This window comes from Geotrypetes seraphini, chromosome 19, assembly GCF_902459505.1.
Source record: "Geotrypetes seraphini chromosome 19, aGeoSer1.1, whole genome shotgun sequence".
NCBI classification, from domain to species: Eukaryota; Metazoa; Chordata; class Amphibia; order Gymnophiona; family Dermophiidae; genus Geotrypetes; species Geotrypetes seraphini.
The window spans coordinates 21,411,693-21,432,163 of NC_047102.1; the positions used below are offsets into that span (position 1 = coordinate 21,411,693).

At 45.1% G+C, this 20,471-nt stretch overlaps 1 protein-coding gene across 2 annotated transcripts in view; it reads left to right on the plus strand.

Moving 5' to 3' along the window:
* The first annotated feature begins 1,537 nt into the window (after positions 1 to 1,537).
* The window catches only part of LOC117352266 (galanin peptides-like), a 99,194-nt gene continuing 80,260 nt past the window's right edge, over positions 1,538 to 20,471 (plus strand). The window contains exon 1 of one of the 2 annotated variants that reach the window (XM_033928624.1): positions 1,538 to 2,975. The gene's annotated coding sequence lies outside the window, so the exon portion shown is untranslated. Of the gene's footprint in view, positions 2,976 to 11,866; positions 11,914 to 20,471 lie in introns of those variants that run through there. The other variant, XM_033928625.1, reaches the window with a different exon arrangement.

A 20,471-nucleotide genomic window follows, 5' to 3' on the forward strand; every position in this document is an offset into this window, starting at 1 on the left:
GCACAAATCAGAAAATGGTCATCTTTTCTAACCTTTAGATTGAACATCAGTACACAGTAGAAATGGCATTTCAAAGCAAAGAATATTATTTTTATCACCAATAACAGTAATTCCAATTATGGGTTATAATGAACTTAAATTACTGATAATTTCATAAAAAATTTAGATGTTATAGAAAGTGCTGTGAAGTGGTCCATCAAATCCAATTTAGACATTAATACAAAAAAATGTGTTTTGATCTACTTTCAGTCTCCATGTTTCAATGCTAGACTCTTTTAAATTTTTGTCTGTGTAATAAGTACGGTACATTTATTTTGTAAAATATCTGGCTGCTTCTGAGAAAAAAGCATAACAGCATATTTTATTGAAAATACTTTTCTCTTGTACTTTACATTTGATGTTTCACCTCACCTAAAGCTCAAAGCAAGTTACAATAGAAAACAGAACCTACACTAAACCCAGCTCACCTCTTACAAAGCCACGGTAGCAATGCTGCTGAGGTACATGCATAGAAGCCCATTCAATTCCTAATGGCTTCGGTGCATTTATTGCATAGCTGCTGTGGCTTTGTAAAAAGGAGTTTTATTCATTTAAAAATCTTTTAAATCTTTCAGATTGATGAATTTGACAAAGTGCTGCTGCCTCAGCACCCTAAGGATTGATACCAGTGCTGCACCTTGTGGCCCTGGGCAAGTCACTAAATCCAAATCAATCCCAAAGACCTGCTCCTAGTCCTTTGTATTCTATCTTTGCACATGCACACATACCATTCAAAAGGAAGAAATTGTATTAAGTTAAATTTGATATGGTTTTTTTTTAATTATTATTTATTTTTTTTATTACATTACATTAGTGACTTCTATTCCGCCTATACCTTGCAGTTCTAGGCGAATTACATCAGAAGATAACTGGGCATTTCCAGGAAAAATAACAATTTAGGGAACTGGTTAAATAGTGGAGTCTTTGGGAGAAATTAAAAGATAGGTAGAAATATGAGGATTACAACAAAAGAAAACTGGACATTTACAGGTAGATTACAGTTTAGGGGGCTGGTTACATAGCTGTGTCTTTGCAAGAGCTGAAGAAATTTGAGGGAATTATACAGTGGGGTCAGGGAAAGGGGGGAGTTAAGGTATGTGGATTAATTTTTTTGAATAGCAGGGTTTTGATTTCTTTTCGAAATGATTTGAAGTCGCATGTTGCTGTCAGCAAGTTAGAGATGGAGGGGTCTAGTTTCGCTGCCTGCGTTGCTAGTAGGTTGTTGTACATCTTCTTGCGCTGAGTTCCTTGAATGGGGGGAAGTAAAATGGGGTCTGCGTTCTCCTTTGTCTAGTTGTAAGGTTCCAATTTAGGCGATTGTTTAGGTAGGTAGGTGCGGTACCGTTTGTTACTTTGAATAATAGACAGTATAGTTTGAATTGGATTCGAGCTTGTATTGGTAATGTGGTCAAATTTTCCAAGTGAATAGATCAGTCTGAGGGCTGTATTTTGTACAGTCTGTAATTGTTTAATTAAGTTTGTGGGGCATGGTAGGTAGAGGATATTGCAGTAGTCCACTAGACCTAGGACTAGAGATTGGACTATGAGCCTATATTGCTTTTTTTCGTAGATTGCGCATGGTTAAAAATGCTTTTTGAGTAGTCTTGTTGATTTGGACCTGCTCCGCCCCCCCCTCCTGCAGCCAGCCAGGAGAAAATCCTCTTTTGCTCTAATCTAGCAGCGGGAACCAGCCATCGCCACTGCAAAGGACCCCACCGACCCAATCCTGCCGGGCGTGCGAACTCCGCTCCGGCACCCCCCCCCAGCCAGCCGGGAGAAAATCCTCTTTTGCTCAAATCTAGCGGTGGGAACCAGCCATCACCGCTGCAAAGGACCCCACCAACCCGATCCTGCCGGGCGTGCGTGCTCCGTCCGCCCCCCCTGCAGACAGCCAGGAGAAAATCCTCTTTTGCTCAAATCTAGTGGCGGGAACGGCGCGCAACCATTCGGCGCGCCTTAGCAAGCGCCTTTGCAAAGCGACGGTGCAAAGAGACAAAAAAAAATATAAGAACGCTGAACAAGAAACTACTCCATCAGCTGACTTACCAGCCCGCACAGAGCCTCAAGAGAACATAGCCATAGTTTGAGTCCAGCAGGGTTGAGAGGTAAGGAGCCGCCTTTCTTCTCCTCTCTCCCCTAGACTCTTCCGTTAGAAGCCATACCAGGGGCCCTAACTCTACCAATTCACTACCCCTGCAAAGAGCCCTCAGGAGAGCTCATCCACAATCCCATTCCAGTAGGGTCGAGAGGAAGGGAATCACTTTTTCCCTCCTCACCTCCATACTCCACATCAGAAGCCACACCTCACTTCAGCTGAAAAAGGAAACTGCTTTGGAAAGGCGACCGCAAAGAAGTGCTGACATTTGCAACTCTGAACACAGTGATTTTTTCCCGCTGGTGACTCACCTCATCAGCGAAGTACTTTAGAAGCCCACAAATCGGGTTCTCCTGAAGCAGATAATGAAACGGGACCACATTGGGACCCTCTATCATTTAAGATAAGTGACATCATTTAATTTTTTTGTGGTCAGTTTAAAATAGTTGTGACAAATTGGATAATACTTGAATTTTTGAACAATACAACAATTAGAGATTTGAAATACGCTGCAGTTGAGCACAGCTATTTAATTGACAAAGCTAAATGTATGCAATGATTGAAGAACAAGCTCTAAAATAAGGGGGCAATCAAACCCCCCAACAGAGTTTTGCACTTCTCTGAGCATATGGAAGCATTATCATCTTTTGAGTGTCTTATATATCACACCCTTGAGCAGTAGGAGAAAAGGTGTATAAAGTGTTGTTGTTCATTAATAAGAAAAACATTTTTGTTTTGTTTGAGCAATAACAAATATTTTTCTCTATTTCAGGTCTTGAAATAGCAATGACTGAAACAAACATCTCAGATCTACTCCAGGAATTTGGAATAATGTACGCAGGTAAGGCTAGACTCAGGGCACTGGTCTTTGATCTAAGGGCCGCCGCGTGAGCGGACTGCTGGGCACGATGGACCACTGGTCTGACCCAGCAGCGGCAATTCTTATATTTTTATGATATAGATTTATGGATGAGTTGTCATTTACATGCCAATTATTTCTTTTCCTTCAACTGTTCTTTGTCCTGAAGAGGAAATCCATTTTTAAATACCTTACCTCCTAGCACTCAAACTTGGGAAAAGGTAAACTTGGGCTTCAGTAGGTTATTTAATCATTCTTGTCTTTTACTTTTTTAGTTCAGTACTTTGATTTTTCATCAAAGTCAGTTTAGTTTCAAGTTTATTTAAAATTTCTTATACCGCCCAATCAACCTTCTAGGCGGTGTACAAACATAAAAACTTAGGCGGTCATAAAAATATAAAACATACTTTAGCTAAAATACACGTTTAAGCTGACATTGCATCACCAAACAGTAACAATAACTTTCCAAACAGTAACAATAACTTTAGGCCTTTAGAATTCCTGTCAGGGTTTTATATAAAAAGTGTTTAAGTCTAGATTAGTATTTTAGGTTTGCATTTCAGAGCATAAGATCAGATTAGGACACAGATAGCAGTTGAGGAAAGTCTCTGTTTAGTATTCTCTCCCACCCATCCCAAGGCTGATCTTTTGATTTATGTTCAAATAATTTTTATTGAGCTTAATACACAAAGGTACAGAAAATCCTTACAGATAAAAGCAAGCTCAAACTATTTTAAAGCAACATTTCCTCCCCAACAACAAAAACACTCTCCCATCATCCCCCCCCTTCCCAGGATGTCTTCAAGAAGCTAGTAAATCAACAGGGTCCAGCATCAGCAAAACTGATAGAATCACAAATTCAAAAGTCGACTCCTTACCGTAGCTCCCACACCCGTTGAAAGGACCGTCCTCGCAATGAGGAAAAGTCTTCAATCTCTCTTCGCTCCCATATCAGAAGCGTGATCAGACGAGTTATCCATAGTGATAAGTCAGGGGCATCCATGTCCAGCTATTTCAAAAGTATACATTTCAAGGGTATCACCACAGTCCATTTAAGAAAGGCACCAGCTCCCTTCTGACGAGGGTGGTAGTTAGGAATATCACCAAATAGACACAGAGGGGAGCAATGGATTGTAATCTGCCAAATCCATTCTACAAAGGTGAGAATGTGGTTCCCAAAGACAGCAATGGAAAGACAGGACCAAAACATATGGCCCAAACTTGCTTCAGGAAAATGACACTTAAAGCACTCAGCATTGGCTCGAAAACAAGCAAGATATGCTCTCTTGGGGGAAATATAAAGCCGCAACACTAACTTATAGTGTTGCTTCCAAAAAGTCATATATTTGCAAAGGGCACCCAACCTCTTAAGAGCCTTGGAAACCACATCCTCTGGTAAATCCACCTGCAAGTCCCTGGCCCAAGCATCACACAGTTTACAATGGTCAAGCAAGGAACTCAGCCTTCAAATGGAATTTTAGGGGAACCTGTTGTTGGGAGCCAATGGTATAAGCAGAAGATGTTTTTATTTTCAATTTAGTGATTGAAATATGTAAATTTTTTTTTTTTTTAATAAATCTTTATTCATTTTAAATTTTACAACAAGTGTACAGAAAATCATTCATATAATATACAATTCCACTTGAATTTCTACAATTCTTACAGAAAAAAAGTTGAATCCCACCCCACCCCATATACAACATACTTTATAATAGATATCCCATACTATAATAATTATATCTTTTCCATTTAACCCTAAGAAAACTTAAACCCACCCAACCTCCCTATACCATCTATATTAAAAAGGGGAAAATACTGATTCTTTAGCACTCTCCAGACCAGTAGAGGTTAATCTTTACGAATGGGTATATATCCAATCATGACCAGCAAGTGGAAACTGAAAACAAAACTGTGGGACAGTATATAATATACTCCCTTCTCTATTTACATCAGTCTTCTTTCAGTCTCCAGCAGGTGTTGAGTGATCTGTACCCATCTCCCTTGGTAGGGCTGTTGGAATTTGTTTAGTGGGTTTATAGTCCCTGTTTTTGGCCGGACGGAGCTTGGGCGGGCCCTGTTTGGGGGTCCGTCCGACCTCGGGGGTGTCAAACCCGGCGGGTCTCGAGCGGGGTCCCTCCCCCCACTTCCCCACATTTTTTTAGAGGAGCCTCAGCAGTAAGCCTTGCCCCCTAGATCAAGCAAGGCATATTGCTTCGAGAGCCTGTGGAGTCTGTTCTGTAAAAAAAAAAAAATCCTGAGGTAGTGCTGGTCTGGAGGGTTGTTTCCCTTTAAGAAAACTGTATTTTTTCATCTAACCGGCACTTTTTTTTATAGCTAGGTCGCGTTTGGAGCAATTGTGCCCTTCTCCGGGGGAGTGGGACACAATTAGGTCCAGCCGCGAGGCACTCGCGGCCGGACTGAAATCGGTAGTTTGGCCCGGTGAGGTGGTGGAGCTCCGTCGGCAGCGGCTGCAGGCGCCCAGAGCTCCCCGCCGATGGTGCCTCGCGAGTCGGCTGGGAGCAGTGGGGAAGCGTCTTCCCCAACCGCCCACGGAGGGATTCCCCGAAGGATTCCCTTTCAGCTGATTTTTTGACAGCTGATGCCGACTTGCCTGTTTTAGCGGCTGGGACTGTTCAGCCTTCTCAGCCGCTACAGGCCATGGAGGGAGCATTTTTGGCGGGAACTTCACCATTTTCTCTGTCTGGCCCCTCCATTTTGTCTGCAACCTCAGGTGACCTTCCCCCTGTATTGCAAACACAGGGGCAGGTTTCAGCAGGGACCCCTGCTGAGGCAGGGAGTCCCTGGGGACCCCCAGGGGTTTTTTGTCCCCAATTTAATTTCTTTCTTTGTGCAGACAATTGGGGGTCCCACGTGCACCTGGGGGGTTTCAGGGGTGGTTTCCCTCCGCGCCCCCTATGGCTTTGCCTCCCTCTTTTCGTTTGGCGTCCCCTCTTCCTCCTCCCTCATCCAAGCGCCCGTGGGGGGGCTTGGATTGCGAATTGGTGGTCGGAGGAGCGTGTTGGCATGGTTGAGGACCTGGCTGCTTTGGCGGGCTTCCAGGATCCTATAGAGGGGACGCCCGCTGGCAGCGGGGCGGCGGGTTTCCCGTCTTCCAGAGCAGATGCGTCCGTGGTGCGCTTTTTATTCAGAGGGATGAGCTTTTAGACCTGATGTAGCAGGTCTCCTTGGTGCTGCATTTTTGAAGTTGCGCCACTGGAGTCCCCGCGTATGGGGGCCCCTCTGCTTCAGGGGGTCTGTCCTGTTTCCCGCTCTTTTCCTGTGCGTCAGGATTTTCGGGATTTTGTGTTGGCGCAGTGGCCTACGGGCGCCGTTTCGTTTGGTGTGCGCCTTGGCTCATGGGTATCCCATCCCGGAGGGGGATAGGGCTACCTTAATTTCGCCAATGGGGGACGCGGTGGTCTCGGCACTTCCTAAGCGGCATACCGTGCCTGTTATGGACGGTTCTGCTCTTAGGGTCTCTGAGGAGCGTACGTTAGAGACACTTCTTAAGTATAATTTTGATGTCTCTGCCTTGGGGGTCCCGGCGGCTATTTGTGTGGGGCTGGTGGCCCGCACCGTGTTTCGGTGGTCTGAGCATGTCCTGGATCGTGAGTCTGATGACTGGTCCTTAGTGGATCAGGAGGTGGTGAAGTTTGAGATGACTGCCTCGTTCCTCTCGGTTGTTCTTTGTGACTTGGTGCTGCTAAGTCTGGGACTTTTGGTGGCCGCACGCTGTACCTTGTGGCTTCGCGCTTGGTCGGCGGTTGCCGCGTCCAAAACGGAACTTCCCAAAATTTCCCTTTCGGGGGTTGTTTTTTGTTTAGAGAGGACTTAGATCCGGTGGTTCAGACTCTGATGGACTCTGAGGTGCCCCGTCTGCCTGAGGACCGTGCCCGCCTGGCATCTTGGGTTGGCATTGCCCGGGAGCATCTGCGGGAATTTCGCAAGTTTCGCCTGGGGCATGGGACTGCTTCTTTCCAGGCTTCCGGTTTTTCCCCGGGGTCGGTTGGCTTAGCGCATGCAGTCTTTTCAGGGGGCCCGTCGGGGGGCTGGGAGTTTCCCCCCCGGTTCCACTGCTGCCCGTCCTGCGCAATGTCTCTTTGCCGGCGCCCCCTTTGGTTCCCGTGGGTGCCCGGCTTCGCAACTTGTTTCCCAAGTGGGCCAAGATCACGTCCGATCAGTGGGTCCTGGTGGTGGTGCGGGACGGTTATGTACTTGAATTTTGCCCGCTCTCTACCGGATCATATCTAGCCTCTCCATGTCAGGTGGCATGGGAGACGCTAGCCTTTCGCCAGACCCTTCAGCGCTTGCTAGATCTCAAAGCAGTTGTCCAGTGTCCCCTCAGGAGTGCGGTATCGGCTGGTACGCCATTTCCTTTATGGGGCCCTAAAGGGAGGGGACCTTTCGGCCCATCCTTGGTTTAAACTGAGGTCAACAGGACTCTCAGAATTCCCTTTTATTCGCTTGGCCACACTGCAGTCTGTCCTTCTGGCGGTTCAGCCGGGGGAGTTCCTGACTTCTCTCGCTCTGGCAGAGGCCTACTTGCCTGTTTCCATTCGGGCCTCTCCTCAGCTCTTTCTTTGCTTTGCGATATTGGGTCTGCACTATCAGTTCTGTGTGCTTCCCTTGGGCCTGGCCACAACATCAAGTTGATGGTGGTCGTCACGGCGGCATTGCAGTCAGAGGGCATTCTGGTGCACCCCTTCTGGGATGACTGGTTGTTTCAGGCGAAGTCGTTGCAGGAGAGCGCCCGAGTTACGGCTCGGGTGGTTGAGTTTCTCCGGTCACTGGGCTGGATGGTCAACCTTTCCAAGAGTCGGTTGGTCCCCGCTCAGCATCTGGAGTACCTTGGGGTTCTGTTCGACACCTCCTTGGGGAAGGTCTTCCTTCCAGAGGCCCGGGTAAGCAAATTGCAATCTCAGATTCGCCTTCTTTTGGCGTCCCGGTGTCCTCGGGCGCAGGATTTCCTCCAAGTCTTGGGGTCGATGGCAGCGTTCCTGGATGTTGTGAGGTGGGCGCGGGCCCACATGTGTCTCTTCAGTATGCTCTGCTCCGTAGATGGTCACCCCAGAGGCTCAGTTTGGAGGTCCCTGTCCCTCCAGGCTTGGCGCGCTGCAGTCTTCTTTGGTGGCTCCAGACCTCTCATCTAGTCCAGAGGATGAGTCTGGATCTATCGCAGTGAACGGTGCTTCTCACGGATGCCAGTCTCCTCGGTTGGGGGGGCTCAGTGTCTAGGTCACTCAGCTCAGGGCACCTGGTCCATGGAGGAGGCGTCTTGGTCAATCAACATGTTGGAGACCAGAGCCGTCCCTCTGGCGCTGTTAGCCTTCCGCTCTCTCTTGATGGGCAAGTCGGTCAGAGTCCGGTCTGACAATGCCACAGCGGTGGCTTATGTCAATCGTTGAGGCACCAAGAGCGCTCAGGTGGCGGAGGAGGCGGCTCGGCTCATGCTTTGGGGCGGAGTCACACCTTCTGGACCTCTCGGCCTCTCACATGGCCGGGGTGGAGAATGTTCAGGCGAACTTCCTCAGTCACATCTTAGATCACAGATAGTGGTGTCTCAGCCCTGTGGCTTTTCAGTTGATAATGCAGGCTTGGGGTCAGTCCCTGATGGACCTGACGGTCACGAGTGGCAAAGCCGAGGTGTTCCGCTTCTTCAGTCGTCGCAGGGATGGACTGGCCGAGGGTCTGGATGCTCTGGTTCAACCATGGCCAACAGAGGGGCTGTTGTGCATGTTCCCTTCGTGGCCATTAGTGGGCAGAGTTCTTCTCCGCATTGTTCGCCATCCGGGTCTGGTGGTTCTGGTGGCTCCAGATTGGCCTCGACATCCGTGATACGCAGATCTAGTGACACTCTGGTGGCGGATCCTCTTCCTCTGCCTCCCTTGGACGACCTTCTGACGCAGGGTCCCATTCCCATGTTCGACCCGTCTCCCTTCTGTCTTACGGCTTGGCTTTTGAAAGGGGTCGCCTTGGTAAGAAGGGGTATTCAGATAGGGTGATTTCTACACTCTTGGGGTCCTGGAGGCTTTCTACCTCTCAGGCTTCTGTGTGGATTTGGCACTTCTTTGAGGGGTGGTGCCAGGGGCGGGGAGTGGTCTCTCTTTGCGTTTCTGTGCCTAACATCCTAGAGTTCTTGCAAGATGGCCTGGATAGAGGCCTGGCTTCGGCTTCTCTCCGGGTTCAGCTTGTGGCCTTGTCAGCCTTTCGGGGGTTTGTGACGGGTCAGCGTTTGACAGCCATTCCTGATGTGATTCGCTTTTTGTGGGCGGCCAAGGTGCTCAGGCCTTCCGTGCGGTCCTCTATTCCCTCTTGGAATCTCAGTCTGGTTCTCTCTATTCTGATGCACCCGCCCTTCGAACCGTTGGGCGGCTGCTCTTTGAAGGACCTTACTCTGAAGACGGTCTTTTTGGTGGACATTTCTTCCGCTAGGCGTGTTTCTGAGCTACAGGTTTTCTCTTGTAGGGCTCCCTTCTTGGAGTTTTCTAGGGAGCAGGTTGTCTTGAGGCCTGTTCCTTCCTTTTCTGCCAAAAGTAGTTTTTCCTTTTCATGTCAATCAATCTGTGGTCCTCCCGGTCTTGGGTAGTTGAGAGGGCTCTTCTGAGCAAAGACAGCTGAGCAAGTTGGATGTTGGTCGGGTCCTTCGCTCTTATGTGCAACGGACCCAGGAGATCAGGAAATAAAATCATCTCTTTGTCCTTCTGACTGGTCCTCTTAGGGGGGCTGGCGCTTCTAGGGCTACTATTGCATGCTAGATCAAGGAGACTATTGCTTCCGCTTCTCTTCTGGGGCAGCAGCCCGTTCCGGAGTTTCTCAAAGCTCATTCTACTCGGGGTCAGGCGGCTTCTTGGACTGAGTCGTCGCTCGTGCCTCCAGTGGACATTTGTAAGGCTGCGGTTTGGTCTTCCTTGTATTCCTTTGTCAGACTCTTTCGGGTAGATGTTCTGGCGCGTCAGGACGCGGTGTTCGGTGTGTGTGTTCTGGTGTCAGCCCTTCGGGGGTCCCGCCCGTGTGAGGGACTGCTTTGGTACGTCCCATTTGTAAAGATTAACCTCTACTGGTCTGGAGAGTGCTAAAGAAGGAGAAATTAGGTTCTTACCTGCTAATTTACTTTCTTTTAGCTTCTCCAGACCAGTAGAGGTCCCCACCCTGTCTGTTGTTGTTGTTCTTGGGGCTGTTTCGCGGGCAGTTTTTGTTTTTTGCTGCGGGTTCTAGTATTTTTCTAGGGCCGGGGAGAATTAAAGAACAGCGGCTGTGGCTCGGCTGGCTTAGCTGGCGAGCTGTGGGGACATTTTCCTTCTGGTATTTCTCCTCTGCATTTTCCAACAGCATTTGGGTATGTTATTTGTTACTCCTGTTCGGAGTATTGTTTTCTTTCTGTTTTCCAGTTCTTAGTTCTGCTTGGCTATTCGGCAGACTGATGTAAATAAAGAAGGGAGTATATTATATACTGTCCCACAGTTTTGTTTTCAGTCTCCACCTGCTGGCCATGATTGGATATATACCCATTCGTAAAGATTAACCTCTACTGGTCTGGAGAAGCTAAAAGAAAGTAAATTAGCAGGTAAGAACCTAATTTCTCCTTATTCATTATAATAATTCATTAATGGCCCTCATACATCCTTAAATTTCTTAAAACATCCTTTTTTAACAGCTAATATTCTCTCCATTTTATACACATGACACACCGTATTCCACCAAAAAGAGTAATTTAATCTTGTGTAATCTTTCCAATTAAAAGTTATCTGTTGAATGGCAACTCCTGTTGGAATCATTAAAAACTTATTATTATTGGAAGATATTTGAGATTTAGCCCTCATAGACATACCAAATAAGATGGTGTCATATGGTAAAGCTACAGGATTTTCAAGCATACAATTTATTTGATCCCAAATCAATTTCCAAAAAGCATTAATAAAAGGACAATAAAATAATAAATGATCTAAAGTTCCAGCCTCAAGGTGACAATACCAACTCCTATTAGACTTAGAGAAATCCAATTTTTGTAAACGCACAGGGGTCCAGAGTGCTCTTTGCAACAGGAAAAACCATGTTTGCCTCATAGATGCAGACATTGTACATCTCATCCTCCAAGACCAAATGCGTGGCCATTGAGGTGCATTAATTTGATGCTTAATCTCAATGCTCCAAATTTCTCTAAGTCCACTTTTTGGTTTCTTGTTCAAATAGTCAGATAATACTTTATACCACTGTACGGCCTGGTGACCCAGAAAGTCTGCCTGAAAGCATAAGAATTCTAAGCTAAATTGATTATTAAGCAATTTCCATTCAGGGAACCCCGCCTGAATAGCCTGCTTCAATTGCAACCATTTATAATTTTGTTTTTTATCAAGACCAAATTTAGATTGCAATTGTGAAAACTCCAGCATCTTACCATTTTCTATAACATCATTTAGAGTACGTATTCCTGCTTTAATCCAATCCCTCCAGACAATCTGAAAACCGCCTATTTGGATCTTGGAGTTTAGCCATATATTTTGATAAGTCAATTTTTGAATTGTAAGAGGAGTTAAATTATTAATATATTTTAAAGTTTTCCATGTGTCCATAATTATCCTATTACTTTTTCGTATCCTAGGCATTTGAATACTAAGTAAATGATGAAGCCTTATAGGAAACATGAGCTGCCATTCCAACCATAACCAGTCCAGGAACACCCCGGAGACCATCACCAGAGACTTCGGAGCCTTGGGTGAGAGGCTGAAGCAGACAAGTGTGCAGGTAGTCTTCTCATCAATCCTCCCAGTTAGAGGCAAGGGAAGAGCCAGAGATGAATACATCCTGAGAACGAACGAATGGCTACAAGGATGGTGTCGAGATATGAACTTCGGATTCCTGGATCATAGAGAGGCGCTACAGGGACTACAGGGACCAGACGGACTCCATTTGACCAGCAGAGGTAAGAACGTCTTCGGACACCGACTAGCCCGCCTGCTTCGCAGGGCTTTAAACTAGGTAAGTTGGGGGAGGGGACCTACTCATATACTGGTGTGGAAAGGAACTATCCTGATGGGACGAGTCGACACTCTGTTTCCGAAGTAAGGACACAATTTGCAAACAGTTCTATAAGAGCCACACAGACTCAGTCAGGAATAGCCTCACAGGGACTCAGCAAACACAAACACAAAGTGTGGAGGGCCATGTATGTTAATGCACACAGTTTAGGCAATAAAATTCTAGAACTGGAAACTGAAATAAGGGATGCCAACCTGGACGTGGTGGCAATATCCGAGACTTGGTTCACGGACACACATGGGTGGGATATGGCTATACCTGGGTACAATCTACTTCGTCAGGACAGAGAGGGCAGGTTAGGTGGAGGGGTAGCACTATACATTAAAGAGGACATCAAAACCACCAGGATCACTGATGTCAAGTATACCGGGGAGTCCCTCTGGGTAAACCTGGCAAGAGGTGGCAAAAAATGCCTGTATCTTGGTGTGATATACAGACCTCCAAGACAATCGGAAGACATGGATGCAGAATTAATTGAAGACATAGAGAATATAACTCTACGGGGCGACACTGTACTGCTAGGGGACTTCAACATGCCTGATGCAGACTGGAACACATTTTCGGCAACAATCATCAGCAGCAGGAGGCTTTTGACCTCCATAAAAGGAGTACATCTCAGACAGATGGTAAAGGAGCCCACTAGGGCCCAGGCGATCCTAGACCTGGTACTCACCAACGGGGAAAGCGTCTCAGAGGTCTCGGTGGGAGATACGCTGGCCTCCAGCGACCATAACATGGTATGGTTCAACCTTGGGAAAGGGTCCCCTAAATCAATTACAAAAACAAAGGTGCTCAAATTCCAGGGCACCGACTTCGCACGCATGGGAGATTTCGTTCATCAGACGCTGCAGGACCAAGCAGAGACCGGCAATGTGGAAACTATGTGGTCGTACCTGAAATCATCCATACACGAAGCAACTAATCGCTACATAAAATCAGTAGATAAACGACAAAGAAACAACAAACCCCAATGGTTCACTGAAGAGATCTCGCACCTCATTAAGGAGAAGAAAAAAGCATTTATTTCCTACAAACGTACGCAGAGAAGAGAAACTAAAGTAGAATATAAGACCAGATCTGCAGCGGTTAAAACAGCAGTTAGGGAGGCCAAACTTCGAGTGGAAGAAACTCTGGCAAAAAACATTAAAAAAGGGGACAAATCCTTCTTTAGGTATATCAGTGATAGGAAAAGGAACACAGACGGTATAGTACGCCTTAGACAACCGGACGGAAACTACGCGATGGCGGATTCAGAAAAAGCAGAACTACTAAATGAATATTTCTGCTCAGTCTTCACCTGCGAAGCACCGGAACACGGACCACAGTTGATGATAAAACAAGACGTGGATGACCCGTTTCAGAATTTTGTGTTCACACCTGGGGACGTCTACAACGAACTGGCAAGGCTAAAGGTAAACAAGGCCATGGGACCGGACAATTTACACCCAAGAGTGCTCAGAGAATTGAGAGATGTTCTGGCGGAACCGTTGGCAGTGCTCTTCAATCTCTCACTAAGTACGGGGAAAGTTCCGTTAGACTGGAAAACAGCTAACGTCGTTCCTCTACATCAGGGGTGTCAAAGTCCCTCCTCGAGGGCCGTAATCCAGTCGGGTTTTCAGGATTTCCCCTATGAATATGCATTGAAAGCAGTGCATGCATATTCATTGGGGAAATCCTGAAAACCCGACTGGATTCCGGCCTTCGAGGACCGACTTTGACACCTGTGCTCTACATAAAAAGGGTTGCAAGGCTGAGGCTGCGAACTATAGACCGGTAAGCCTCACCTCAATAGTGTGTAAACTCATGGAAACACTAATTAAGTATAAATTAGATACGATCCTGAACGAGGAAGATCTCTGGGATCCCAGCCAACATGGATTCACCAAGGGTAGGTCATGCCAGTCCAATCTAATCAGCTTCTTTGACTGGGTAACAAGAAGACTGGACTCAGGAGAGTCTTTGGACGTCGTGTACCTGGACTTCAGCAAAGCGTTTGACAGCGTCCCACACCGCAGGCTGCTGAACAAGATGAAATCGATGGGATTAGGAGAGACTCTAACTGCATGGGTTAAAGATTGGCTTAGTGGCAGACTTCAGAGGGTGGTGGTTAACGGTACCCTCTCTAAAATGTCGGAGGTGACTAGCGGAGTGCCACAGGGTTCAGTCCTGGGCCCACTCCTCTTCAACATATTCATTGGGGATCTGACTCAAGGGCTTCAAGGCAAAGTAACCTTATTCGCTGATGACGCCAAACTATGCAATATAGTAAACGGCTATAATCTACAGGATGCTATGGAGCAAGACCTGCATACTTTAGAAAGTTGGTCCTTGAACTGGCAGCTGGGCTTCAACGCCAAGAAATGTAAGGTCATGCATCTCGGTAACGGAAATCCTTGCAGAACTTACACCCTGAATGGAGAAACTTTAACCAGGACTACGGCAGAACGAGACTTAGGAGTAATCATCAGTGCTGACATGAAAGCAGCCACTCAAGTGGAGAAGGCTTCATCTAAAGCACGGCAGATGATAGGTTGTATCAAGAGAATCTTCGTCAACAGGAAACCTGAAGTCATGATGCCATTGTACAGAGCCATGGTGAGACCTCATCTGGAATACTGTGTGCAATTCTGGAGGCCACATTACCGTAAGGATGTGCTCAGAATTGAATCGGTTCAGCGGATGGCCACCAGGATGGTCTCGGGGCTAAAGGGTCTCCCGTACGAAGAAAGACTGAGCAAATTGCAGCTCTACACTCTCGAAGAGCGTAGGGAGAGGGGAGACATGATTGAGACATTTAAGTACATCACGGGACGTATCGAGGTGGAAGATGATATCTTTCTTCTCAAGGGACCCTCGACCACAAGAGGACATCCACTCAAACTCAAGGGAGGGAAGTTTCGTGGAGACGCCAGGAAGTACTTCTTCACGGAGAGAGTGATTGAGCATTGGAACAAGCTTCCAGTGCAGGTGGTCGAGGCACGCAGCATCCTAGACTTCAAGAACAAATGGGATACCTATGTGGGATCCCTACGAGGTCATGCTAAGGGATAGGGTCACTAGGACTTGAATGAGCGGGTCAGTAGAGTGACAGTATAATTACAATTATATTTTAGGGGGTCAGTAGACTTAAGAGGGTGGGTAAATAGTGTGGGCAGACTTGATGGGCTATAGCCCTTATCTGCCGTCATCTTTCTATGTTTCTATGTTTCTATACCTTGTCGCAATATATAGGATTGATGATATCTATAGAAGTTTGGCAAATTTACCCCTCCCTCCTCAATTGGTTTTTGTAAAGTCACTAAGGCAATTCTAGCAATTTTACCCAGCCAAATAAATTTAGTAATAATACTGTTTAACTTTTATAAAAAGACCCCTGGAAAAAAACTGGAATCATTCCCATTTGGTAACAAACAACAGGCAAAATCATCATTTTGACAGTTTGGACTCTTCCCCACCACGACAAATGTAAAGGATTCCATTGCTCACATAACTCTGTTACTTTTTGCAATAAAAGGCTTTCATTCACTTTCATTGTCTCATCTAGTGTATTTTTTATCCAAATTCCTAAATATTTTATTCCTTCCTCCTTCCATATAAAAGGGAATGTATCGAATAATCCTCTTGTACAATGCACATTTAAAGGAAAAACTTCTGATTAGGACCAATTTATTTTATAACCTGAGAATTTTCCAAAATTCTCAATCAATTCAATTAAACATGGAATGGTTGTTTCAGGATTTCTCAAATGAAGCAGTATATCATCCGCATAAGCAGATACTTTATACTCCTTTGCAGAATATGGAATACCCTGTATCTCCTTCACCTGCTGAATAGCTAATAATAAGGGTTCAAGCACTATATCAAAAAGCAAAGGAGATAGAGGACAACCCTGTCTAACCCCCCTTTGCAATTTAAAACAATCAGAGAAATTATTATTAATATATAATCTAGCAACAGGAGAGCTATACAAGGTTTTAATCATTTGTATAAATCCCGAACCAATACCAAACCATTCCATGGCCTGATACATTAATGTCCATTCCACCCGGCAGATCCGGTTTAAAGCTAAGTTATTATGCATTCAATCACTTTAGAATGTTTTATAATGAAGCACTGACACTTTATAAATTATTACTATTTAAAATGCAAATAGTTGCACAGTTGTTCATAATATCACACTGTAAAAAGTTCTAGTGAGGATGGCTACCACACATATTTCATCGTGTGGCATTCTGAGGAACAACGTGTGATTTGAACTTCCATGCATTGGTGGACTGTATTTGATCATTATATATTGGAAGTTTAGTGCATTTCATTAAATTGAGTGTTCCAATTACGACACATTTGAACTTATCTCCCGTGCTGCAGCCATGTCCGTAGCCATGAGACGTCTGGCCTGGCTTCGTGTGTCTGAACTTGATGTGAGCCTTCAAGATAGGCTTGCAAATGCTCAGTGTCTTGGAGATGAGCTTTTTGGTCCCTCCATGGACCCAGCTACACAGAAGTTGTCTTCTCATGAGACTACATGGGACACTCTGGTCAAGCCTAAAAAGAAGTCCTTTCAGACTGACTCTCAACTCTGCAGCTCTCCAGTCCATCTTTGCTCAATGGGGCACTCCAAAAATGGATTTGTTTGCGGCTCCCCACAATCACCAGTTGCCCCAGTTTTGCTCCTGACTTTACTCCCCTCTCCGTCTGAAAGCTGATGCCTTTCTCCTGGATTGGACGGGCCTATTTCTCTATGCATTCCTTCCAGTTCCTCTCATGTTGAGGACTCTGTTCAAACTCAAACGAGAGGCGGCCACCATGATTCTCATTGCTCCTCGGTGGACCAGACAACATTGGTTCTCCCTTCTACTTCAGCTCAGCTCCAGGGAGCCCAAACCTCTTCCAGTTTTTCCTACTCTACTTACTTAGCATCAGGAATCACTTCTACATCCCAACCTGCAATCATTGCACCTGACAGCTTGGTTTCTCTCGGGCTGAATTCATATGATTTACATCTCTCTCAGCCTGTTTGACATATTCTTGACACCTCCAGGAAACCACAACCCAGCAATGTCATCAACAAAAGTGAACTAGGTTTTCTTCCTGCTGTCTATTTCATCATCATGATCCAACTTCCTTATCAGTAGATTTGGTGTTGGATTATCTTCTTCATCTGTCTGACTCTGGACTCAAATCTACATCTGTCAAAGTCCATCTCAGCGCTATTACAACTTTTCATGTACCAGTTGAGGGAAAGCCTCTCACTGCTCATCCTCTGGTCTCTAGATTTATGAAAGGTCTTTTCAATGTTAAACCACCTCTCAAGCCTCCGCCTGTTGTTTGGGACCTTAATGTGGTTCTTTCCAATTTGATGAAGCCACCATTTGAATCAATGGCTACAGCTCATCTCAAGTTTCTCACCTGGAAAGTTATCTTCCTTAATGCTCTCACCTCTCCCAGGAGAGTCAGTAAGTTAAAAGTGTTGGTGGCATATCCACCCTTCACAGTTTTACACCATGATAAAGTGGTTCTTCTACACACACATTCAAAGTTTCTACCTAAAGTTGTCACAGAGTTTCAATCAGTCAATTGTACTGCCAGTGTTTTTTCCTAACATAGTAGATGACAGCAGATAAAGACCCGAATGTTCCATCCAGTCTGCCCAACCTGATTCAATTTTAAAAAAAATTTTCTTTTTCTTCTTAGCTACTTCTAGGCAAGAATTCAAAGCTCTGCCCAGTACTGTGCTTAGAACATAAGAACATAAGAAATGGCTTCGCCGGATCAGACCCTAGGTCCATCCAGTCTGGCGACCTGCACTCGCGGAGGCCAAGCCAGGTGTTCCCTGTTGAGAAACCTTATTTACTTGTATCCCTCAATGTGATTTGCGAGAAGGTGTGCATCCAACTTGCCCTTGAATCCCGGAATGGTGGTCTCCATCACAACCTCCTCCGGGAGTGCGTTCCAAGCGTCCACCACTCGTTGTGTGAAGCAGAATTTCCTGATATTTGTCCTGGGCCTGGTGCCCCTCAGCTTTAGTCCATGTCCTCTTGTCCGAGTCACATTGGACAATGTGAATAACAATGTTTCTTGCTCTATTTTGTTGAATCCTTTTAGTATTTTAAAAGTCTCTATCATGTCCCCTCACAGTCTTCTCTTCTCGAGGGTGAACAATCCCAGTTTTCACCCTCGAGAAGAGAAGACTGCGAGGGGACTTGATAGAGACTTTTAAAATACTAAAAGGATTCCAGCTACTGAAGTCTCTGTCAAACTCACTCTAGCCCATCTACACCATCCCAGCCATTGAAGCTCTCCCCAGCCCATCCTCAACTAAACGGCCATATACAGACACAGACTGTGCAAGTCTGCCCAGTACTTGCCTTAGTTCTTCAATATTTACTATTATTTTCTGATTCTAGATTCTTTGTGTTCATCCCATGCTTTTTTGAACTCCGTCACCATCTCCACCACTTTTCTCGGGAGTGCATTCCATGCATCCACCACCCTCTCTGTAAAGAAGAATTTTCTTACATTGCTCTTGAGTCTCCCACTCCTCAGCCTCAAATTATACCCTCTGGTTTTACCATTTTCCTTTCTCTTGAAAAGATTTTGTTCTACGTTAATACCTTTCAAGTTAACAAGACTAAGAATGTTATGCCCCTATATCACTCCATGGTGCAACCTCATCTGCAGTATTTAGTTCAATTCTGGTCTCCTTATCTCAAGAAAGATATAGTGGTGCTGGAAAAGGTTCAAAGAAGAGCGACCAAGACGGTAACGGGGATGGAACTCCTCTCGTATGAGGAAAGACTAAAATGGTTAGGGCTCTTCAGCTTGGAAAAGAGATGGCTGAGGGGAGATATGATTAAGAACATAAGAATTGCCGCTGCTGGGTCATATCGGTGGTCCATCATGCCCAGCAGTCCGCTCACGCGGCAACCCTTAGGTCAAAGACCAGCACCCTAACTGAAACTAGCTTTACCTGCGTATGTTCTGGTTCAGCAGGAACTTGCCTAACTTTGTCTTGAATCTCTGGAGTGTGTTTCCCCTATTAAAGCCTCCGGAAGAGCATTCCAGTTTTCTACCACTCTCTTAAGAGATAGAAAATAAAAGTACAGAGTGGCCACAGTAAAATAACAAAAGAAGCAATAATGACAGAGAAAGCTCTTTAAATAAAAATAGACAGTAAGCAGGTAATGTAAGAGTGCGCCACAAGGGGTTAAGAAGACTATCAGGTCGATTTCTGGTGGGCAGGGCCAGACAATTGAAGTTAATCTTCCAAATGTTTAGCCAACTTGTCTTTAATTATCTTCAATGTCTATTCTGGAGTGGAAGTCAAGCTTTTAGTTCTAAAACTATCTAATCCTTATATACCAGGATTTCTTTGGCAACTGAAAAATATAATTTTTTAAAATCTTATTTCTAATTACAGAACTCGTAAGATAGCAAAGAAAGAATAAACTTCAGCTTATTTCTTGTAGTCTAATTTGATTGTAAGTTGTATCAAGATCATACCATTAGAATAGAAATCTTATAAAATGATGAGATCAATTGTTCATATCAGATTAGAGCATGAAAGAGTGGTAGTTTCTAACTTAGTCTGTAAATTTGAATTGATTATCCCCACAATTATTGTGCATGATTTATTATTATTATTCTAGCAACTCTTAGAAAATAAATTACAAGGTCATTGTGACCAAAAAGTAGGTTTTCTAGTGTTATGCAGAAATAACTTTCTCTAAAATGTCATCCAATCTCCTCCAAGAATGAATGAGTCTAAAAGTGCAACAAGCTCCAGCCTACTCCACAGTTTCTGCTTCAGTTAGCTGCCAGATTAAAATTAAAAGCAGAGTTAATAAAACATGGTTGAAAAATACTAAAACTCTCTTGGGAAGAACATTTTTCAGATAATTTTACTTGAATACCTAAGTAAATCCCCTTTTACAAAACTGCAAAAGCGGTTTTTAGTGCCGGCTGATGTGCTGAATGCTCTGCGTTGCTCCTGACACTCATAGGAACTCTATGAGCCTTGGAGCAGGTCAGAGCATTCAGCATGCCAGCCAGCGCTAAAATCCACGTTTGCAGTTTTGTAAAAGGGGGGAGGTAAATGTGGGGGTAGAAAATCACCCTCTGGTTCTGCAGTACTGAAAGGGCCAAGACCAGTGCTAGGGAAAGGTTTAACAATGTTCCCCACAATGGAAAACTTTGAATCCTACATACATACGATGCCTGGAATGCCTTCCCAAGAGAGGTGGTGGAGATGAAAATTGTCACGGAATTCAAAAAAGCATGGGATCAACACATTCGTTCTAATTAGAAAATGAATGTTTCTACTTTAAAAGTTTCAGAAGTGAATGTACCTAGAATATGTATTATCTGAAAGACACTAAAGGAAAAGAATGAAGATACACAACAAGAGTTATCACTATTACTGGAATCATCAGATATTGAACT